The sequence below is a fragment of the Symphalangus syndactylus genome, chromosome 9 (assembly GCF_028878055.3).
Source record: "Symphalangus syndactylus isolate Jambi chromosome 9, NHGRI_mSymSyn1-v2.1_pri, whole genome shotgun sequence".
In the NCBI taxonomy this organism is placed as follows: domain Eukaryota; kingdom Metazoa; phylum Chordata; class Mammalia; order Primates; family Hylobatidae; genus Symphalangus; species Symphalangus syndactylus.
This window is the reverse complement of record NC_072431.2, coordinates 71189140-71209774: the sequence shown is the minus strand read 5'-3', so window position 1 is coordinate 71209774 and position 20635 is coordinate 71189140. Positions and strand designations below refer to the sequence as shown.

Sequence of the window (20635 nt, the reverse complement as noted above, 5' to 3'; positions counted from 1 at the left end):
AAAAATTTTACTTTAAATCTGGGTCCAAACAATCCTCATGTGCTAACTTTGGTTGTTATGCCTCTTTTAATCTAAACTGGCCTCTGCTTACTATTTTTATTTCCCATTTCATGAATTCTTTGTGGAAAGTTATTTCTTTTAAAATAGCACACTGATCTCGTGGTTGCAGTGTGGATTAAAATTTAGCCTGAAGTGTGCCTGTTTGCAGCAGCCAATGGAGGAGGGTTATTAATTTCACAAGCAGATAGTGGCAAAAGGCTGCTTCCAAATAGTATTTGCAGGCCAGCTGTGGTGGCTCACACCTGTAATCCCAGCACTTTGGGAGGTCGAGGTGAGCAGATTGCTTGAGGTCAGGAGTTTGAGACCAGCCTGGCCAACATGGTAAAACCCCGTCTCTACTGAAAAGTACAGAAATTAGCCAGGTATGGTGGCAGGCACCTGTAATCTTAGCTACTCAGGAGGCTGAGGCAGGAGAATCACTTGAACCCAGGAGGCGGAGCTTGCAATGAACCGAGATCATGCCACTGCACTCCAGCCTGGGTGACAGAGCAAGACTCTGTCTCAGAAAAAAACAAAACAAAACAAAAACAAAAACAAAAAAAATAGTATTCAGGTTGTGTTCTTTATTGTCTATAATTTTCTTTCTCTTCTTCCTAAGAATATTGAAAAACAAAGTTTAATCTTTTAAGATCTTAGAGTTATTAAGATTGTCTTAGGATCAGGACACTTAAATCTGCCAAAATCTGGTTGGTAATGATGGGTCATTTATTTTTATTATTAGTATTTTTTAATTTTTAAAACTTTTATTTCTCAGCCTTGGGATTCTGATATGTAAAAATACAAGTATCTTCAAAGATAGAAAACATATACAGATATCATTAAGATGGCAGAACTCAGCATATACAATCATGGAGCAGTGCCTTCTACCAGCTCTCCAGCTAACTGCATCTGCAAACATGATTCTCATGCTGTCTTGTACTTAGTGTTCAAATAGTGACCCAGCTTCCTCAGTCATGGGGAAGGGCCATCAGCAAATGGCACTCAGGCATGGGGGCTTGAGAAAAGATCCCACACACTCAAGGCCATGTTAGACATTTCATGAAAGGATTAGGTGTGTTACCCCCGGCTTTCTCCCCCAGAGTTTATCGAGACTGATAATAAAGTAAATGCATTATAAGCCACACATACAAGTTGTGGAGTCAAGGAAACAGAGTGACTTTTCTGTGTATCCTATTGTATAGTCTTTAATTAAATTATTTGTGGCCTTGGATTGGGGGCAGGATTTTGTTGTTATTATTTTTTATTATACTTTAAGTTCTGGGGTACATGTGCAGAACGTACAGGTTTGTTACACGTGCCATGGTGGTTTGCTGCACCCATCAACCTATCATCTACATTAGGTATTTCTCCTAATGCTGTCCCTCTCCTAACCCCGCACCCCCCAACAGGCCCTGGTGTGTGATGTTCCCCTCCGTGTCCATGTGTTCTCATTGTTCAGCTCCCACTTATGAGTGAGAACATGCAGTTTTTGGTTTTCTGTTCTTGTGTTAGTTTGCTGAGAATGATGGTTTCCAGCTTCATCCATGTTCATGCAAAGGACATGAACTCATCCTTTTTTATGTCTGCATAGTACTCCATAGTGTATGTGTGCCACATTTTCTTTATCCAGTCTATCATTGATGGGCATTTAGGTTGGTTCCAAGTTTTTGCTATTGTGAATAGTGCCGCAATAAACATACATGTGCATGTGTCTTTATAGTAGAATGATTTATAATCCTTTGGGTATATACCCAGTAATGGGATTGCTGGGTCAAATGTTATTTCTGGTTCTAGATCCTTGAGGAATCATTACACTGTCTTCCTCAATGGTTTAACTAATTTACACTCCTACCTAAAGTATAAAAGCGTTCTTATTTCTCCACATCCTCTCCAGCATCTGTTGTTTCCTGACTTTTTATTGTTTGCCATTTTAACTGACATGAGATGGTATCTCATTGTGTTTTTGATTTGCATTTCTCTAATGACCAGTGATGAGCATTTTTTCATGTTTGTTAGCTGCATAAATATTATATTTTAGATTATTCCTGCTTTCTCTTATGGGCATTTAGTGCATTAGTCATTTAGTGCTATAAATTTCCCTCTAAACACTGCTTTAAATGTGTCCCAGAGATTCTGATATGTTGTGTCTTTGTTCTCACTGGTTTCAAAGGACATCTTTATTTCTGCCTTAATTTCATTATTTACCCAGTTCTCATTCAGGAGCAGGTTGTTCAGTTTCCATGTAGTTGTGCAGTTTTGAGTGAGTTTCTTAATTTTGAGTTCTAATTTAATTGCACTATGCAGTGAGAGCCTGTTTGTTATTATTTCCATTCTTTTGCATTTGCTGAGGAGTGTTTTACTTCTAATTATGTGGTCAGTTTTAGAATAAGTGTGATGTGGTGCTGAGAAGAATGTATATTCTGTGGATTTGGGGTGGAGAATTCTGTAGATGTCTATTAAGTCCGCTTGGTCCAGAACTGACTTCAAGTCTTTAATATCCTTGTTAATTTTCCGTCTCATTGATCTGTCTAATAATGGGTCATTTATACTTGCCTTTGCTTTAAACCTGCTTCAGTACTTAGTAAATACGTTTCTAGAGTTTTTCCAATTTAAAAAAATTGACCTGCATCTTGCTTTGGATTGTACTAAAATCTGATTTCAACACAAACATAATCTTCTGAATTGTTTTGGTTGTGTTCAGCTGAAGCCTGGGGGAGCACTGAAGCCAAGGCTCTACTGTACCAAAAATTTGAAGGCCATGCGAATGATCTGTATGTGGAAGGACTAAAAGAAAACATTCCTTTCAGAAGTCCCTCATAGTATGGAATCCCAAGGCTGGAAAACATCATTCAAGTGGGCAATCGAATTAAATTTCTTATTAAAAGGTAAGATGATAATCTGCAGAAACAAATTCAGTGTCTTCCCTAAGGAGAGATTAATTCAATGAGGAAGGGCCTTTTGTTCCCCTATCATCATGACTTCCTTATATTTACAATTAACATTTAGATTCACTTATTGAACAAACATCTATTTAGTATAAGTATCAGATGTGCAAAATTGGGTCTAGCAAGAACCCTGTCCTTGGGAGGCTTAATATTATGAAAAATGCAATGAAGAGTTATTGAGCATTTTTAGGGGAGAAGGCAAGCCTGGCATACCCAGATCAGTCATTTGTGCATCCAGAAGGGAGGGAACGTGTTCCAAATATGAGTAAAGGCAGGGAGATGTCAAATATGCTCACATATTCACATACCTTACCCATTCTGTGTGGAGTGAGGAGTGCCATGTGGGCATGGTGGGATTGCATAGATAGACTTGGGTGGCCAAATGGAGGAAGGCCTTAGATCTTACAAAAGCAGTGGCAGTCACTAAATGGTCTCATAGCAGTTCCCTCTTAAAATAATTTGGATCTGTCCTTTAGAAAGGTTATTCTGGCTTAATTTTGAAGGGTAATACATAGGTAAAGGCCTCTCTCTACTCATGAAAGGAATGTTGAAGTGGGTAGAGTCTTGCTTACTGATTGAGGTTGTGCATCTGTGTATATTCGTTGGGACTGAGTTATATATGGAGAGGAAAGGTTTAAGATGATACAGCAAGCTGCTTCTGGCTCTGCTGTGGGACAGTTCATCTAAGATTCAGAAACAGAATTGAGCTGGTTTGGGGAAAAAGTGACTTTTGCATATTTATCTTATAAAAAAGATGACTTTGGAGACATCCAGGTGGTCTCACCTGGATATCTGAAAATTGCTATTTTCAAAATTCAAGTCACCAAAATGATTATTTTCACTATAAAATGAAGGCAGAATGGATTATGTTTAAAAATTGGCCAGGCACAGTGGCTTACACTTGTAATCCCAGCACTTTGGGAGGCTGAGGTGGGTGGATCACCTGAGGTCAGGAGTTCGAGACCAGCCTTGCCAACATTGCAAAACCCCGTGTCTACTAAAAATACAAAAATTAGCCAGGTGTGGTGTCACGCACTTGTGGTTCCAGCTACTCAGGAGGCTGAGGCAGGATAATTGCTTGAATGTGGGAGGCAGAAGTTGCAGTGAGTCGAGATCGCACCACTGTACTCCAGCCTGGACAACAGGACAAGACTCTGTCTCAAATAATAATAATAATAATTAGCAGTACACAGCTGTGTGAGAAAGGCCTTGTTCTAAATGCTTTATTATAATATTAGTATCAACTATGTATTTACGGTCCAGAACTTCTTACTCACAATACAACTGTAGTTACTCAGCCAAGAACAAATACAACAGGTAAAATAGTTGTGAAATCCTTTTTAAAAGCACAGATTAATCTTGAAGCTTTTAAAAATTAATCTTTTAAAGTGATGGAACTGCTCCTTCCTTCACCTCCCCAAAAAATCTTTTGCAGAAGCTCAATACAGGCAGTCCTTGATTTATCAATATGCACATATGCAGTGTAGGGATAACTGAAGCTTTTTTTCTTTCCTCCTTTTTTTGATAGAGTCTCACTGTGTCACCCAGGCTGGAGTGCAGTGGTGCGATCTCAGCTCACTGCAACCAGGCTCAAGCAATTCTCCTTCCTCAGCCTCCTGAGTAGCTGGGATTACAGGCGTGTGCCACCATGCCTGGCTAAGTTTTGTATTTTGTGTAGAGACAAGGTTTCACCATTTTGGCCAGGCTGGTCTCAAACTCCTAGGCTCAGGTGATCCTTCTGCCTGAGCCTCCCAAAGTGCTGGGATTACAGATGTGAGTCACCGCACCCAGCATTAAGCTTTGAACTTTGACCAGTGGTATCCAAGAGAAATACAATGTGTGCTGCAAATGCAAGCCACATACATAATTTTACATTTTGGAGTTCAACCTGAAGTCATTATAAATAAATACACAATGAAGTATTTCACATTCTTTACTTCATTTGCACATATTCTTTTTGTTGGGAATTGGTGTGTCTTTCATACTCACAGCATATTTCAGTTTCAAGTAGCCACACAACTGTTCAGGGATAGCAGTTACTGTCCGCATTTGGACCTTAATGTTTATTCATATGAGCCCTGTTCCTAAAATGGCAAATACTGTAATTCTGGCCTGCACACAAATATCACAGCCTAATAGGAAAGATCTAAGAAGTCCCCATTGAACAAATAATGTTCTTTTTCTTTTTTTTTTTTTTTTTTTTTGAGACGAAGTTTTGCTCTTGTTTCCCAGGCTGGAGTACAATGGGGCGATCTTGGCTCACCGCAACCTCAGCCTCCTGGGTTCAAGCAATTCTCTTGCCTCAGCCTCCCAAATACCTGGGATTACAGGCATGTGCCACCATGCCTAACTAATTTTTGTATTTTTAGTAGAGGAGGGTTTTTGCCATGTTGGCCAGGCTAGTCTCGGACCCCTGACCTCAGGTGATCTGCCCACCTCAGCCTCCCAAAGTGTTAGGATTACAGGTGTGAGCCACCGTGCCCAGCCTATTTTCTTTATTAGAGCTCTTTATTAGAGCTTTCTTTCTTTCCCATCTTTTTGTTTGCCATTGTGCATTGTCAGAGTAAGTGACTACAATTTGTAGATTGTCTGCCACCTTAGGAACTTAAGTTGCCAAGAACCAATAACTACCCATTTAGTATGAAGTTTTGTATTGTCAGGAAATAAGTGTTGGGAATCAAGTATGAATTATGTGTGTGTATTAGGCGTTTACAAATTTGTGCAGTTAATCATTCCATTAATACTACGGTGAATAAATGTTCTCAAGTTGGGTTAATGGGTGTGTCCTAAAATACTGCTCCTTCAGCTCTCACAGTACCTTGGGGCAATTAGTGAAGGTCAGTCAGTGTGCCAAATAGATTTTGTGTGGATTATGGCATGGAAGGTGGTTGAGAAATTCTGTAGTAGGGTAAGAAAATAATCCCTTTCCAGGAGTCCTGCAGTGGAGAAGACAAAACTCAGCGCTTCACTCATAGGTTAAGCATGTTTTTTCTTTCTTTCTTTTTTTTTTTTATTTTTATTTTTTGAGACAGAGTCTTGCTTTGTTGCCCAGGCTGGAGTGCAGTGGCATGATTTTGGCTCACTGTAACCTTCACCTCCTGGGTTCAAGCAGTTCTCCTGCCTCAGCCTCCCAGTACCTGGGATTACAGGTGCACGCCACCATGCTGGCTAATTTTTGTATTTTTAGAAGAGATGGGGTTTCACTATGTTGGCCCAGCTGGTCTTGAACTCCTGACCTTGTGATCAGCCTGCCTCAGCCTCCCGAAGTGCTGAGATTACAGGTGTGAACCACTGTGCGTGGCCCTCAGCATGCTTTTGATTTAGCCAAAGAATCAAAGCATTGGTGAAGAATTGAAGATTGGAAGTTACACATTTTTTTGCTAAGGGAAGTAATAGAGAAAGAAAAATATTCCTGGAGGTAAATCTTCAGTTTGGATTAATGTGAACATGAAGAAACCTGTAGAAACCTTCATTTCTCAAGACAAAGCTCAAATTCAAGGTTTTGAGGAATGCAGTCACCGCTTTTCTTAGGGGCAGTTGTGACAGTGATTGCAGAAACCGAGACTGCAAAGCCTGTATTATATAAAGAATGTGCAAGCGCCATAGAAGACACTGCAAGGATTGGGTGCTGGAGCAGTGCTGGACCTGCCATCATCACCAGAATGCAGCAGAGAGAATCTCCTCTCTTGCCATCACTAACAGCACTTGACTTTGTCCCACTCCTAAAAGATCTTGGAAGGAATTAAAGGTGCTTGGTGGTTTCTCATTCCAACATAACCTTACTTGGCCTGACCATGAACCATGCATTAGTCTTTGGACAGGGCAATTCAAATCACAGACCACATGACAAAAGAATTTTGTGGCCATCTGAACTGTCTCCTTAAACACACCGTGGGTGCACTGTGTCCTCAGCTTGGTGAAAGGTAGATGTCACACGCGAGAAGGTGGTGGAGCCTGGCACGTGATGGAGCCTCGAAGAGTGGGAGGTGGCAGCTGGCTCTGTGAGGAGGGTGTGAAGTCCTCCCTGGGAGGAGCAGATGCCAGAAAAAGGAGGTGAGAGTGGGCAGAAGAGAAGGCTGAGCAGCAAGTGAATAGACGCGCTCGACCTCAGAGGAGAGTCCCATGTCTTTATTGGTAATATTCAAATGTGGTTCATACCGGAGTTATTTTCTGTGGCTGAAGGGTTCAACTACTCTGAAATCCATGGGAAAAAAAAAAACTCATACTAAAAACCCTTGAGATGTTAAGTTTTAAAGTAAAGGAAATGTTACAAGATTTTCTGAAACCACCAACCTTTAGCAATATTTTCAGACTTTCTCCAACATTTTCCACTGCCTTTGTCAGCAATCAGAGATGACCTTCAAACTGAGGTGAATCTTCCACTTCCCTTACCCTTTTCCTTTTCTCTCTCTTTCTCTCCTTTCCTCATCCAGTAACTCTAGTTGGACTCCATTGTGTCCAAGTCAACTTTCGTCCTCATCCACAACTCCTCCACACAAGCCCTGAACACCTGTCTGTGTAAGTGACATCCTTTATGTCTTTATATTGTATTGTATTGTATTTTGTATTGTATTGTATTGTATTTTGTATTGTATTATATTTTGTATTGTACTGTATTATATTGTATTTTGTATTGTATTGTATTTTCTATTCTATTGTATTCTATTGTATTGTATTTTATTGTATTGTATTATATTGTATTTTGTATTATATTGTATTATATTGTATTTTGTATTATATTGTATTGTATTTTGTATTGTATTGTATTTTATATTGTATTGTATTTTGCATTGTATTGTATTGTGTATTGTACTGTATTGTATTGTGCATTGTATTGTATTTTGTATTGTATTCTATTTTGTATTGTATTTTATATTGTATTATATTTTTATTGTATTGTATTGTATTTTGTATTTTATTGTATTGTATTTTGTATTGTATTGTATTTTGTATTGTATTGTATTGTATTTTGTATTGTGTTTTGTATTGTATTGTATTTTGTATTGTATTGTATTTATTGTATTGTATTTATTGTATTGTATTTATTGTATCGTATTTTGTATTGTATTGTATTTTGTATTGTATTGTATTTTGTATTGTGTTTTGTATTGTATTGTATTTTGTATTGTATTGTATTTTATTGTATTGTATTTATTTTATTGTATTGTATTGTTGATCAGTTATTTTGAGATGGAGTCTCCCTGTGTTGCCCTGGCTGGAGTGCAGTGGCACAAACTCGGCTTACTGACACCTCCACCTCCTGGGTTCAAGCATTTGTCTGCCTCAGCCTCCTGAGTAGCTGGGATTACAGGCACCCACCACCACACCTGGCTAATTTTTGTATTTTTAGTAGAGACGGGGTTTCACCATGTTGGCCAGGCTGGTCTTGAACTCTTGACCTCATGATCCACCCGCCTCAGCCTCCCAAAGTGCTGGGATTACAGGCGTGAGCCACCGTGCCCAGCCCATGATTTACTATTTATAAGAACATGGGCTTCCTACTTGTGTAACACTTACCCCTGTATTTTAGATGGGAGTTACTGAGGTTTGGTGACTACATCTGGCCTCTCAGGAAAATGACCAAGTTGTTCACATCTAACCTGTATGTGAAGTTGTTTGTCAGCTTCATTGGTTACTACTGTGAGATGAGTTATAAAGGGAAATTTTTATTTTTTATTTTTATTTTTAGTAGAGACGGGGTTTCACCATGTTAGCTAGGATGGTCTCGATCTCCTGACCTCATGATATGCACACTTCGGCCTCCCAAAGTGTTGGGATTATAGGCATGAGCCACCACATGCGGCCATAGTAAGGGAAATTTTTTATAAAAAGAAATAGATTTAGGCTGAGCGCAGTGGCTCACACCTGTAATCCTAGCACTTTGGGAGGCCAAGGTGGGTGGATTGCCTGAGCTCAGGAGTTTGAGACCACCCTCGGCAACATGGTGAAACCCCATCTCTACTAAAATACAAAAAACAAAACAAAACAAAAAAATTAGCTGGGCATGGTGGTGGGTGTAGTCCCAGCTACTGGGGAGGCTGAGGCATGAGAATTGCTTGAGCCTGGGAGGCAGAGGTTGCAGTGAGCTGACATCACGCCATTGCCAGCCTGGGCGACAGAGCAAGACTCTGTTAGTAAAATATGTCTAGTACCAGATGCTTTTTGGTCTCCTAATGACCTATCAAACTGCAGGTTTTTTGGCTTTGTAATATATTCAGTTCCAGATTTATTCAAGAATTGAGGACTTTTTATATCTTCATTATGTGCCAAGTACTGGGTGGGACACTAGGTGACAGAGATGAACAAATCCCTGATCCCAGGATTTCACAGTGGATGTTGGAATTTAGTGCCATTTAGCTTCATTCAATTCTGCAGTAGTCCCAAGATTTTCCAAGATCATCCTGTCCTCCAGTGTCTGTTGATTCAACTTCAGAGTATATCCCAGAGTCTGTCCCTCTTCATTCCTCACTGCTGCCACCCTGGACCCATCTGCCATCATCTCTCACCTGGTTTATCTCAGTCTCCTAACTGGTTTTCTTGTTTCTATGCTTGCCTCCTTCAGTCTCTTCTGTCTTTTCTTTCTTTTTTTTTTGAGACAGAGTCTTGCTCTCTTGCCAAGGCTGGAGTACAATGCTATGATCTCTGCTCACTGTAACCTCCGCCTCCCAGGTTCAAGTCATTCTCCTGCCTCAGCCTCCCTAGTAGCAGGGATTACAGGCACGAACCACCATGCCTAGCTAATTTTTTTGTATTTTCAGTAGAGATAGTGTTTCACCATGTTGGCCAGGCTGGTCTTGAACTCCTGGCCTCGAGTGATCTGACTGCCTCGGCCTCCCAACGCGTTGGGATTACAGGTGTGAGCCACCGCACCCAGCCTGTCTACTCTCAATACAACAGCTAGAACAGTCCTTTTTCAGTGGAATTTAGACATGTTCACCCCTCTGTTCAAACTCTCCAGTGGCTTTCTGTTTTCTGCATGATCTTGCCCCCTACTACCTGTCTCACTGTGCTTCCTGCTATTCACCTGCTCTTACCCCTCTGTATAAACACTGAGCTCATGGCGTTTCCTTTAACATGCCAGGCATGCTTGACCCTGTCCTGTCTCTGGGCCTTGCTGTTCCCTCTGCCTGGAACATTCTTCCCCTAGTGTCTGCGTGGCTCACTGTCTCACTGCTTTGGATTGAGGCTCAAAAATCACCTTATCAAAAGTGCCTCCAGAGTGCTCTGCGTAAAATATATCCTCAACTCGTTTCCTATTTGATGTCTGACTCCCCCACTCTTCTTCACTAAAACGTAAGCTCCATAAGGAAAGGGATTTTGTCTGTTTTGTTCTGTTGTATCCTTAAATACCTAGAAGGTGCTCAGTAAATATTTGTTGGTTGAATGACTAAATCAGCCTATTATTGAATCAGTCAATGTCCTCTGTAGGAGGGACTTCTCATACCAGTGGTGCATATCTGTATGTTAGCTGGTGTAGGGAGGGACGTGGTCAGAATGGCTCTGTCTGTGTGGAATAGTTTTGCTTAGCATAATCCCAGCAGGCTCCTGTTGGGGTTAAGCCACAGTTTTAGCCTTATTAGTATCACTCTTTAATCATAAAGTCAGAGGATGTTAAAATTGGAAGGGATTTGGAAGACTATTCGGTTCGCTTTCTCATTATTGATGTGAGAATAACAGAGCCTAGCGAGAGTAAGTTAATTACTCACAATCATAAAGCTGTACAGGTCAATCTGAAATTAGGCTTCTGACATCAGACTCTGTAATCTTTGCTACACGTGTTCTCCCCTGGCTGAGACAGTTCATGGGCTTTCAGGTTTGACAATTTTCTCTCCAGTCTCTAAACAGGAGCTTTTATCTGGACATTCTAGGTTAGCCTAGATGGACGATGACCCTGTGAGGTGTGGAAAATCCCAAAGGTTGACCACTGTGAATAGGAACTACCCTAGATGTGTCAGGAGCACCGCAGGCATGCTCACTCCTCCATTTGCTGGAGCCGTGTAGGGTGGAAGGAAACCCAAATCAAGACCATTTGCTGCTTCAGTTCTTTTATTGCATGTGACAGTCCAATGTGTCTCCATTTAAATTCAGATTTTTTGATGAATGGTCAGACCAGCTGCAGGCCCTTTGGGCCAGAAGTCTTGATCTCGCCAACTGTTCATATTCTTTTCTCTTTTCTTTTCTTTCCTTTCCTTTTCTTTCTTTTCTTTCTTTCTTTCCTTTCTTTTTTTTTAGATGGAGTTTTACTCTTGTTGCCCATGCTGGAGTGCAATGGTGTGATCTTGGCTCACTGCAACCTCTGCCTCCCGGATTCAAGTGATTCTCCTTCCTCAGCCTCCAGAGTAGCTGGGAATACAGGTGTGTACCACCACGCCCGGCTAATTTTTGTATTTTTTAAGTAGAGATGGGGTTTTACCATATTGGCCAGATTGGTCTCAAACCCCTGACCTCAGATGATTTGCCCACCTCAGCTTCCCAAAGTGCTGGGATTACAGGCATGAGCCACTGCGCCCAGCCGATAACAGATATTTTTTGAGCCCCTGCCAAGTGCCAGGCACAGATCTAGGTGCTGGGAACTTAGGGGAGAATAAGTAAGACAGTCTCTGTTCTCGGGGAGCTTCCGTTCTAGTGGTGGTATGCTGGTGGGGAAGCAGACTATATACATGCAACAAATGTGATATTTTTTCAGACAGTGATAAGTAATTTGAAGAAAATAAATAGAGCTATGGGAGTTAGAAAGTTTGGGCATTGGGATGGGCACTGACCCACTGGGGTGGGCAGTGAAGACCTCTCTGAGGAGGTGACATTTGAGCTGAGGCAGCTCAAAGAAGATCTGGGCAAGAGTGGTTGTGATGGGTAGAACATCAAGTGCAGGGACCTGAGATGTGAACGGACTTGGCACAGTGTTTAAGCACCATAAAGATGGTCAGGGTGGCTGGAGCATAGTGGATCCTGGAGGAGGAAGTAATACTCAGATGAGGATGGAGCACCTTCTAGGCTATGGAAAGGAATCTGGATAATTCCAATGGAATAAGAAGCACTGCAATTACATCAGGGGTCAGCAAACTCTATGGCCCATGGGTCAAATCTGGCCTGATGCCTTTTTTTTTAATGAATAAACCATATTGGAACACAGTCTCACCCATGGGTTTACATATTGTCCATGGCTGCTTTTAATGTTACAAGAGCAGAGTTGAGTAGTTTCAACAGAGAACATATGGCCCAGAAGCCTAAAATATTTACTGTCTGGTTTTTATAGAAAAAGTTTACTGACCCCTGAATAAAATCTAAGTTTTGAGGAGGAGACACTCTGGGTACTATTGGCATGGTGTACCCAGGTATACTTTTGTCTCTTACCATTCCCAGACTGGGTACTACTCTGTGAATGAATGGTGAGACAAGAGTATACCTGAACAGTTCAGATAAGAAATAACTAGATGTTGGCCGGGCGCAGTGGCTCACGCCTGCAATCCTAGCACTTTGGGAGGCTGAGGTGGGTGGATCACGAGGTCAGGAGTTGGAGACCAGCCTGGCCAACATGATGAAATCCTATCTCTACTAAAAATAGAAAAATTAGCTGGGCGTGGTGCACACCTGTATTCCCAGTTCCTTGGGAGGCTGAGGCAGAAGAATTGCTTGAATCCAGGAGGCAGAAGTTGCAGTGAGCCGAGATCGCGCCACTGTACTCCAGCCTGGGTGACAGAACAAGACTCTGTCTTGGAAAAAAAAGAAAAAAGAAATAACTAGATGTTGAGCTACCAGAAAACAAAGATCACACTGTTTTTATTGTGTTTAAAAACACCTAGCTATGCTTCATACTCATTAAATATTGTTGAATGAGTGATGAGATGCTGAATAGGAGGTGCCCGTGAATATGAAGGGGAAGTGAGGTTTTGAGAGATATTTAGGAGGTAAATATGATCCACCTACCTCAGCCTCCCAAAATGCTGGGATTACAGGTCTGAGCCACTGTGCCTGGCCAAAGGCAAGTTTTTTTGTTTTTGTATTTTTAGGTGGAGTTTTGCTTTTGTTGCCCAGGCTGGAGTGCAATGGCGCGATCTTGGCTCACTGCAACCTCTGCCTCCTGGGTTCAAGTGATTCTCCTGCCTCGGCCTCCCGAGTAGCTGGGATTACAGTCATGTGCCATCACACCTGGCTAATTTTTTGTATTTTTAGTAGAAACGGAGTTTCACCGTGTTAGTCAGGATGGTCTCCATCTGCTGACCTCGGGTGATCTGCCTGCCTCAGGCTCCCAAAGTGCTAGGATTACAGACATGAGCCACTGCGCCCAGCCAAAGGCAGCCTTTTAAAGGGTTGCACAGCATTGCATATGCTACTTAAAATGAGATTATTCTTCTTCATTCTTAGAATGCCAGTTGGTTTTATTCATTGATAAATTCCCAGTTAGTCGTACTCACAAGTGCAACATTGATGATGAGTCTGACATCCCTTCCTAACTTAAGAATCATTAGTATGACTGCCCTATGGAGGCATACTGCTCTATCTCAGGCTTATTTCAATAATAAAACCTTCGGAAGTTTTAATAATGAAACCTACTTAAGGCCCTTTGCTCAAGAAGTCTGAATCACTGATCACTGCAATTACTCCCATGGCAGCTGTAGAGCAATTTAACAGGATAATAGTGAATAAGATAAATTACACTTCAGATTCTTAATGGATTGATGTGCAAAAGTATGTAAGGGAAGATGGGGGTGGGAGAGGAGTGCCTTTCAAATTTCTGCACACAGTAATAAAATAGGGAACTGGGCCATTGTAGCCGTTACTACTAGGGATTAGTCATCTAGTAACAACCTCTGGGGCTCGGTGGTGAGTAGAACATCCTGTTTATTATAGACAACAAATTGGGTTAATTCTCTTGTTTGTGTGCCTCTGTGGAGGGGGTGGAAATTCTAGGTGATCTGCTAATTGTCTGATTTAGAATACTCCCCTTTCTGCTAAAGAATTAGTATCTTTGGTGTGAAAATAGGGAGGCAGACCAGTTTTACATATAGCTACTGGCCAGGAGAATAAGTTTCTGCCAGGTGAGTGGTTAAAAAAAGGCAGACTGGAAAAATAACTGTGGGATGGTGAGTATTTCTTATTTACAAGGCTAACATAAGTTCTCCCCATGTGTTAGGGATGGAAGAGGGGATGGATTGGTTAAGAAGTGAGTACTATGCTTGCTTTGAGTGTCCCTCGATTTGTGTTTAGGGGAGAAAAGTGAGGATGTGGTTATATGGGTAAGGGGTAGGCCCAGGGAAGGGGCCCAAGGAAGGAAATTCAGGAGACTTAACTGCAGTTCCATCCTTATGGACATTCCTTGGCACCTGGTCACATTGTGGATGCCTCACCATCTACTGGGTATTGATTTTTCTTTTTTTTTCTTTTTCTTTCTTTTTTTTTTTAAGACAGAGTTTCACTCTTGTTGCTTAGGCTGGAGTGCAATGGCGCAATCTTGGCTCACCGCAACCTCCACCTCCTGGGTTCAAGTGATTTTCCTGCCTCAGCCTCCTGAGTAGCTGGGATTACAGGCATGCGCCAACACACCCAGCTAATTTTGTATTTTTTCTAGAGACAGTGTTTCTCCATGTTGGTCAGACTGGTCTCAAACTCTCAACCTCAGGTGATCTGTCCGCCTCAGCCTCCCAAAGTGCTGGGATTGCAGACATGAGCCACCTCGCCTAGCCAATCATGATTTTAAAAAACCACCATAGCCTAGTTAATGATGTTTAATAGCTCATCACCATCACCACGAATCATTGTGCACACTCGCTATATCAGAGGCTCTAAACTACCCAATTTTTTTTTTTTTTTTTTTTTTTTAGATTGAGTTTTGCTCTGTTGCCCAAGCTGGAGTACAGTGGCACAATCTCCGCTCACTGCAACCTCTGCCTCCTGGGTTCAAGGGATTCTCATGCCTCAACCTCCCAAGCAGCTGGGATTACAGGTATCCACCACCACACCCAGCTAATTATTGTATTTTTAAGTAGAGACGGGGTTTTACATTGTCAGCCAGGCTGGTCTCAAACTCCTGACCTCAAGTGATCTGCCCGCCTCAGCCTCTCAAAGTGCTGGGATTATAGGTGTGAGCCACCATGCCCAGCCTAAACTGTCCAATTTTAAAGGGATAATTGGGAAAACAATTGTTTAAAAAGGAAATGAAGGAGTTGCCATGACTGCGGTTAGCAGTGTGAAGACCCTAGAAAACCTGTGTGAACTCCTGGGGGTTCACAGTCTACTGCCTGTTCAAGAGCCTTAGAAAACCAGGAGCCTTAGGAGACCAGGTTCTGAAAGCTTCCCAGGGCTGTATAAACTTCTACATTAAGTTCCATGATGCCCAATGAGTAGTCCCACATTTCCACAGTAGACACGCTATTGCTGCCTCCTTCCTTATCATGAAAAGAGCAGAAGATGCAGATAATACATGAAGCAGGAAGACAAAGGGGAGACACTGAACTTGTCACCTACCTTTGGGTGCCCCTCATGCTTCGTGTGTCCCATTGAGCCTCACTTACCAGTGACATAGGGAATGGTCCCTTTGCTCTCCACTTTCCCTGTGGCTGCCTGGAGGTAGAGGAGGCAGATTGTACCACTTGCCGACATTATGTTGCTGTGGATTCGTTGGAGCGACAGGAACAGGAAATTTTCCTGGTGGTGTATGTGTCACTGGGGCTGACGGGTACTTTTTAATCTTCTCACTGGCCTCTGTGATTCTGTGACCCTGGTTATTACATGTTCATAAAGTGTCAGCTTATTTGAAAGTGATACTCTTATTTTCTATTTAAACATTGCCAAGAACCATCACACTTTTTTCTTAATTGAAACGTTTTTGTATTTTTTATTTTTTGGAGACAAGAGTCTTTGCTCTTTCCTACAGACATGAAGGGACTCATAGTCCCTCCCCTACAGTATGTCTTTAATTTAATAATATATCAATGAAGGGTCATGTCTGAATGAATTATAGAAGTTCAGGACCTAAAAAAGGAAGGTCCCAGAAACCGGGCTTTGGTTTATTTCTACTACTACACTTGCTATTGAAACCAAGCAGACAACTTCATTTCTCTTGGATTCAGCTTTCTCATGTGTCAGAATGGGAGAGGAAGGGAGGCATTGGGATAAGTGTCATTCCACCGTCTGTACTTCTAATCTGGCTAACACACGTGTGAAAAATACTTAGATCTGTTGACAGCAGTTTCCTGGAATGCTGTCTTGAACGATTCTGAGGAGGTTTAGCAAGAAAGTGTGTTTCAGTTGATTGGGTGTATCTGTCATGGAGAAGGAAGTAAGGAGTGGGGAGCACTTGCAGCATTCCCGGGCATTCCTGTCCATTATCTCAATACCTGGTGCTGACGTTTCCTGTCCCTTATCAGGAATCCTGACTACTCTGTGTCTGATGTCTTGAACTTACTGAGTACTGCTTAGTTGCTTCATAGACACCACCTATCTTTGAACAGCTACACTGCCTCTTGATGAGAATGCGAAGGCTGCTAGGGGCCACTGCTGTATGGAATGGCCTTCAGTCATCTCTGCTTAGAACACAGAGGTCATTTTGACTAATAACATAACTCTCCTTTTGATTGAAAGTATTAAAATGGGTAGGGCATGATGGCTCATGCCTGTAATCCCAGCACTTTGGGAGGCTGAGGCAGATGGATCACTTGAGGTCAGGAGATTGAGACCATCCTGGCTAACATGGTGAAACCTCATCTCTACTAAAAATACAAAAAATTAGCTGGGTGTGGTAACGTGTGACGGTAGTCCCAGCTACTTGGGAGGCTGAGGCAGGAGAATTGCTTGAACCCAGGAGGTGGAGATTATAGTGAGCTGAGATTGCACTACTGCACTCTAGCCTGGGCAAGAGAGCAAGACTCCATCTCAAAAAAAAAATAAAGGTTAAAGTATTCCTCCTGAAAGTACTTATCTTTTAGGCTTGTTCTTCAGATTTGCCCAATATCCTAAGCACAATGCCTTCAATATGAAGTGAATATTGCTCGATTGTAGGGAACTTGTTCATAATGTACTTGAGAATGAAGATACAAATAAAAGAATGTCTGTGTCAAATTTTATCTTCTACAAATTATGTTCTTTTGCACTTTCAGCTCAAGCTCTTGGACTCACTGAGGCAGTAAAAGTACCATATTCTGTGTTTGAATCAAACCCCGAGTTCCTGTATGTAGAAGGCTTGCCAGACAGGATTCCCTTTCCAAGACCTACATGGTTTGGAATTCCATGACTTGAAAGGATCATCTGTGGAGTAATAAAACCAAGTTTGTTGTTAAAAAGTAAGTTTCAGGCCGGGTATAGTGGCTCACACCTGTAATCCCAGCACTTTGGGAGGCCAAGGCAAGCGAATCACCTGAGGTCAGGAATTCAAGACCAGCCTGGCCAACATCTCTACTAAAAATGTAAAAAATTAGCCAGGCATGGTGGCTGGTGCCTGTATTCCCAGCTACTTGGGAGGCTGAAGCAGGAGAATCACTTGAAGCTGGGAGGCAGAGGCTGCAGTGAGCCAAGATGATAGCACTGTATTCCAGCCTGGGCGACAGAGTGAGACTCTGCCTCAACAACAACAACATTAAAAAAGTAAGTTCTGTTTGCCACTGTAGTCATTTCTGGAATTAAAACAATAAAATGGTATTTCTACTAAAATGTTTTTCTAGCTAGAGGTGACAGGCGTGGCTGTAAGTCCTTGATGGAAAAGCCTGGCTCTGAGCTGCAGTCCTGGCACTCTCCATTGCCCCTGCAGTCCCCCATCCTGTGCTCAGCTGTCTTCATCAGTGCAAGAATAGTGACCACTGCCTCCCTGGTGTTGAGAGGCACCATGGTGAGAGGCACTGTGGTGGCTCACAGGATGCCTAAGTACTTGAATGAAGTCTAATTTGCTGGGTTTTAGCTGCTCTGATATTCCTGGGTCAATCTTGTGAGTGACTAAATATTGGTGATTGAGTTTCTTTTCTTTTTTATTTTTTTGAGACAGAGTTTCAGTCTTGTTGCCCAGGCTGGAATGCAATGGCTTGATCTCGACTCATTGCAAACTTCGCTTCCTGGGTTCAAGTGATTCCCTTGCCTCAGCCTCCCAAGTAGCTGGGATTACAGGCATGCACCACCATGCCTGGCTAATTTTTGTGTTTTTAGTAGAGACAGCTAATTTTTCTGTTTTTAGTAGAGACAGGGTTTCACCAAGTTGGTCAGGCTGGTCTCGAACTCCTGACCTCGGGTGACCCGCCCGCCTCAGCCTCCAAAAGTGCTGGGATTACAGGCATCAGACACTGCACCTGGCCTGATGTGATGGTTGAGTTTCTTATTATATCTACATTTCTGTAGAATTTTAGTGGCTGAAGAAAGTATACTAGTGTTAATTTTCTTTTCCATGAAAGAAGTAATTTACTCTTCATATAATTACTTGCCAGTCGTGGGAAGGAAAAGTCAGAGTTTTTGTCCACAATGATAGAAATTATTGTTATGTTACAGGATGATTCTGCGAAAGCCTTTAGGGAAAAACACTGGTCATATCACGACTGTTTTACTAGCTGTGAGACCACCATTGTACTGGCTACCATAACATTTTTTGGTTTTCTTTCTAGACCTGAACTAGTTATTTCCTGCTCGCCTCCTGGAATGGCTAATAAAATAAACACTAAAGGCAAGAGATTACCTGTACTTCCTATTATATTTCACTGCATTAAGGCATCCTTTCTCAGCATTCCTTAAATCACACAGAATCATTGGCCACTCTCTTTGTGGAACTTGCAGTTAGTTTCTTGGCTTTTTAAGGTATTTTATTTAATGGACCTCTTTTTCTTTCTCTTTTTTAAAAAAAAATTTATTGGAAATGTCACATTTGCAATCCCACTTCATTCATGTTTCCATGGCTTTGTTGAGCCCCCATGGAGGATTACACTACAAGTTTAATTCTGCAGGTTCCTTTGAAAAGAGCCAAACTGAATAAATTTTAATACTGTGCTCTTACAAAGCATTTCCTTCTGTATTTTTTCCTACAATATACTAAAGTAATTCTGTGCTTATTTTTCAGCTTCGCAGTCCCCAAAAAGACCATGAAGCCCTGAGAGTAATGGAAAGGTTCCTGACATTGAGGTCGCTGGAAGGTAAGGGCCAGTCCTTGGCATGTTTCTGTTGATTCTCCAGTTTAATAGTTATGTCAATTCACTAGCTACATGTGTATACAGATGAAGGTAACCAAATTAGTTTTACGTGTGAACAGCTGCCTGTGATAAAGCTAAATTTCTGAATGTCTTTAATTAATTTAATTTCTGAATGTCTTTAATTAATTAATCAATCAGAGATCTCTCCTCTACACGAGGTGCCATCCTTTCCTGAAGGCGCTCCTTGTAAAGTGCATGAGGTGTTCCTTTTTTTTTTTGAGACAGAGTTTCACTCTTCTTGTCCCGGCTGGAGTGCAGTGGCGCTATCTTGGCTCACAGCAACCTCTGCCTCCTGCGTTCAAGCGATTCTTTTGCCTCAGCCTCCCGAGTAGCTGGGATTACAGGTGCCCACCACCACACCCAGCTAATTTTGTATTTTTAGTACAGACAGGGTTTCTCTATGTTGGTCAGGCTGGTCTCAAACTCCTGAACTCAGGTGATCCGTCTGCCTCGGCCTCCCAAAGTGCTGGGATTACAGGCATGAGCCACTGTGCCTGGCCAAGGTGTTCCTTTTGGTACAAAGACACACTCCATGACCACACAGACCTGAGCCTGAATTTATAAAGATTTGAACAAGGTGAACAATGACATTGTGTAGAAGGGAGGTTAATTCCAAGGTGACAGGAACTTTATGAAGTAAATTACACTTAAATTAGGCCTTGCTGGAAGAGGAGAATGTCACCAGGGAGAGGCAAAGCTACTCCTGATAGAAGGAATAGCATGAGCAAAAGTGCAGATTAAGAAGGCCAGATAATGAAGACAGTCTCATTCTAGGGAGCATATTTTATTCCAACTATATCTGCTGTCTCAAAAACTTTAGAGTCAGAAGAAGTCCTGGGACCAGCTGGTTCTAGGGTCACAGTAGTTGTACTCTAAAGCAACTGGTCCATACTGTCTTCAATTGATATATTGGTGAGGGAAGCAACTGAAGAAGTAATGACTCCAAAGCTTCACCAGGATAGTGAGATGAGAGGCCACCACAAAGATCAAGATGTTCAGAAGGAAAGGCAGGACAGTGAGGAGACAAGCTGTCCTGAAGCCAAGTAACACAGGCTTAGGTTGAGAGGTGGAGGAGAAGGTGTTTCATAGCATGGTGACACATTCTGCAAAAGCACTGAGGGCTGCACAAGACAGTGGTGTGAGCCTCCGCAAGGAGAGAGTGCCAGGTCAGCGAGCCCTGGGGGAATACAGTCTCCTTTAAAATATTCTGGACAGAGGACAGCAGCTAGCAAAGTGAGTCTGATTTCTACTCTTCTTCTCCCCTCCTAACTCTAGTATAAAGTGACATTGTATATGCTGGTGCTCTGATCTCAGTCTGTGGATATTAGATATTAAGATTGGGGAGAAAATAAAACAGCCAGTTAATGTGCACCATTTTTACAGGCACTGTCAATAGCATATAAGAAATAGCATGTTTCTAAAAAGTAAATTAGTTCATAGTAGTCAGTTGGCACATTCAGCATGTACTTCTATGAGATTTTTTTGATATCT

At 41.9% G+C, this 20635-nt stretch overlaps 1 protein-coding gene across 1 annotated transcript in view; it reads left to right on the top strand.

Annotated features, from left to right (window-relative positions):
• LOC129490693 (putative uncharacterized protein FLJ92257) overlaps positions 1-20635 on the top strand; it is a 75503-nt gene that overhangs the window by 20920 nt on the left and 33948 nt on the right. Inside the window, exons 7-11 of the mRNA XM_063609960.1 lie at positions 2741-2924; positions 7418-7502; positions 11217-11339; positions 17081-17263; positions 19015-19087. The gene's annotated coding sequence lies outside the window, so the exon portion shown is untranslated. The remainder of the gene's footprint in view (positions 1-2740; positions 2925-7417; positions 7503-11216; positions 11340-17080; positions 17264-19014; positions 19088-20635) is intronic.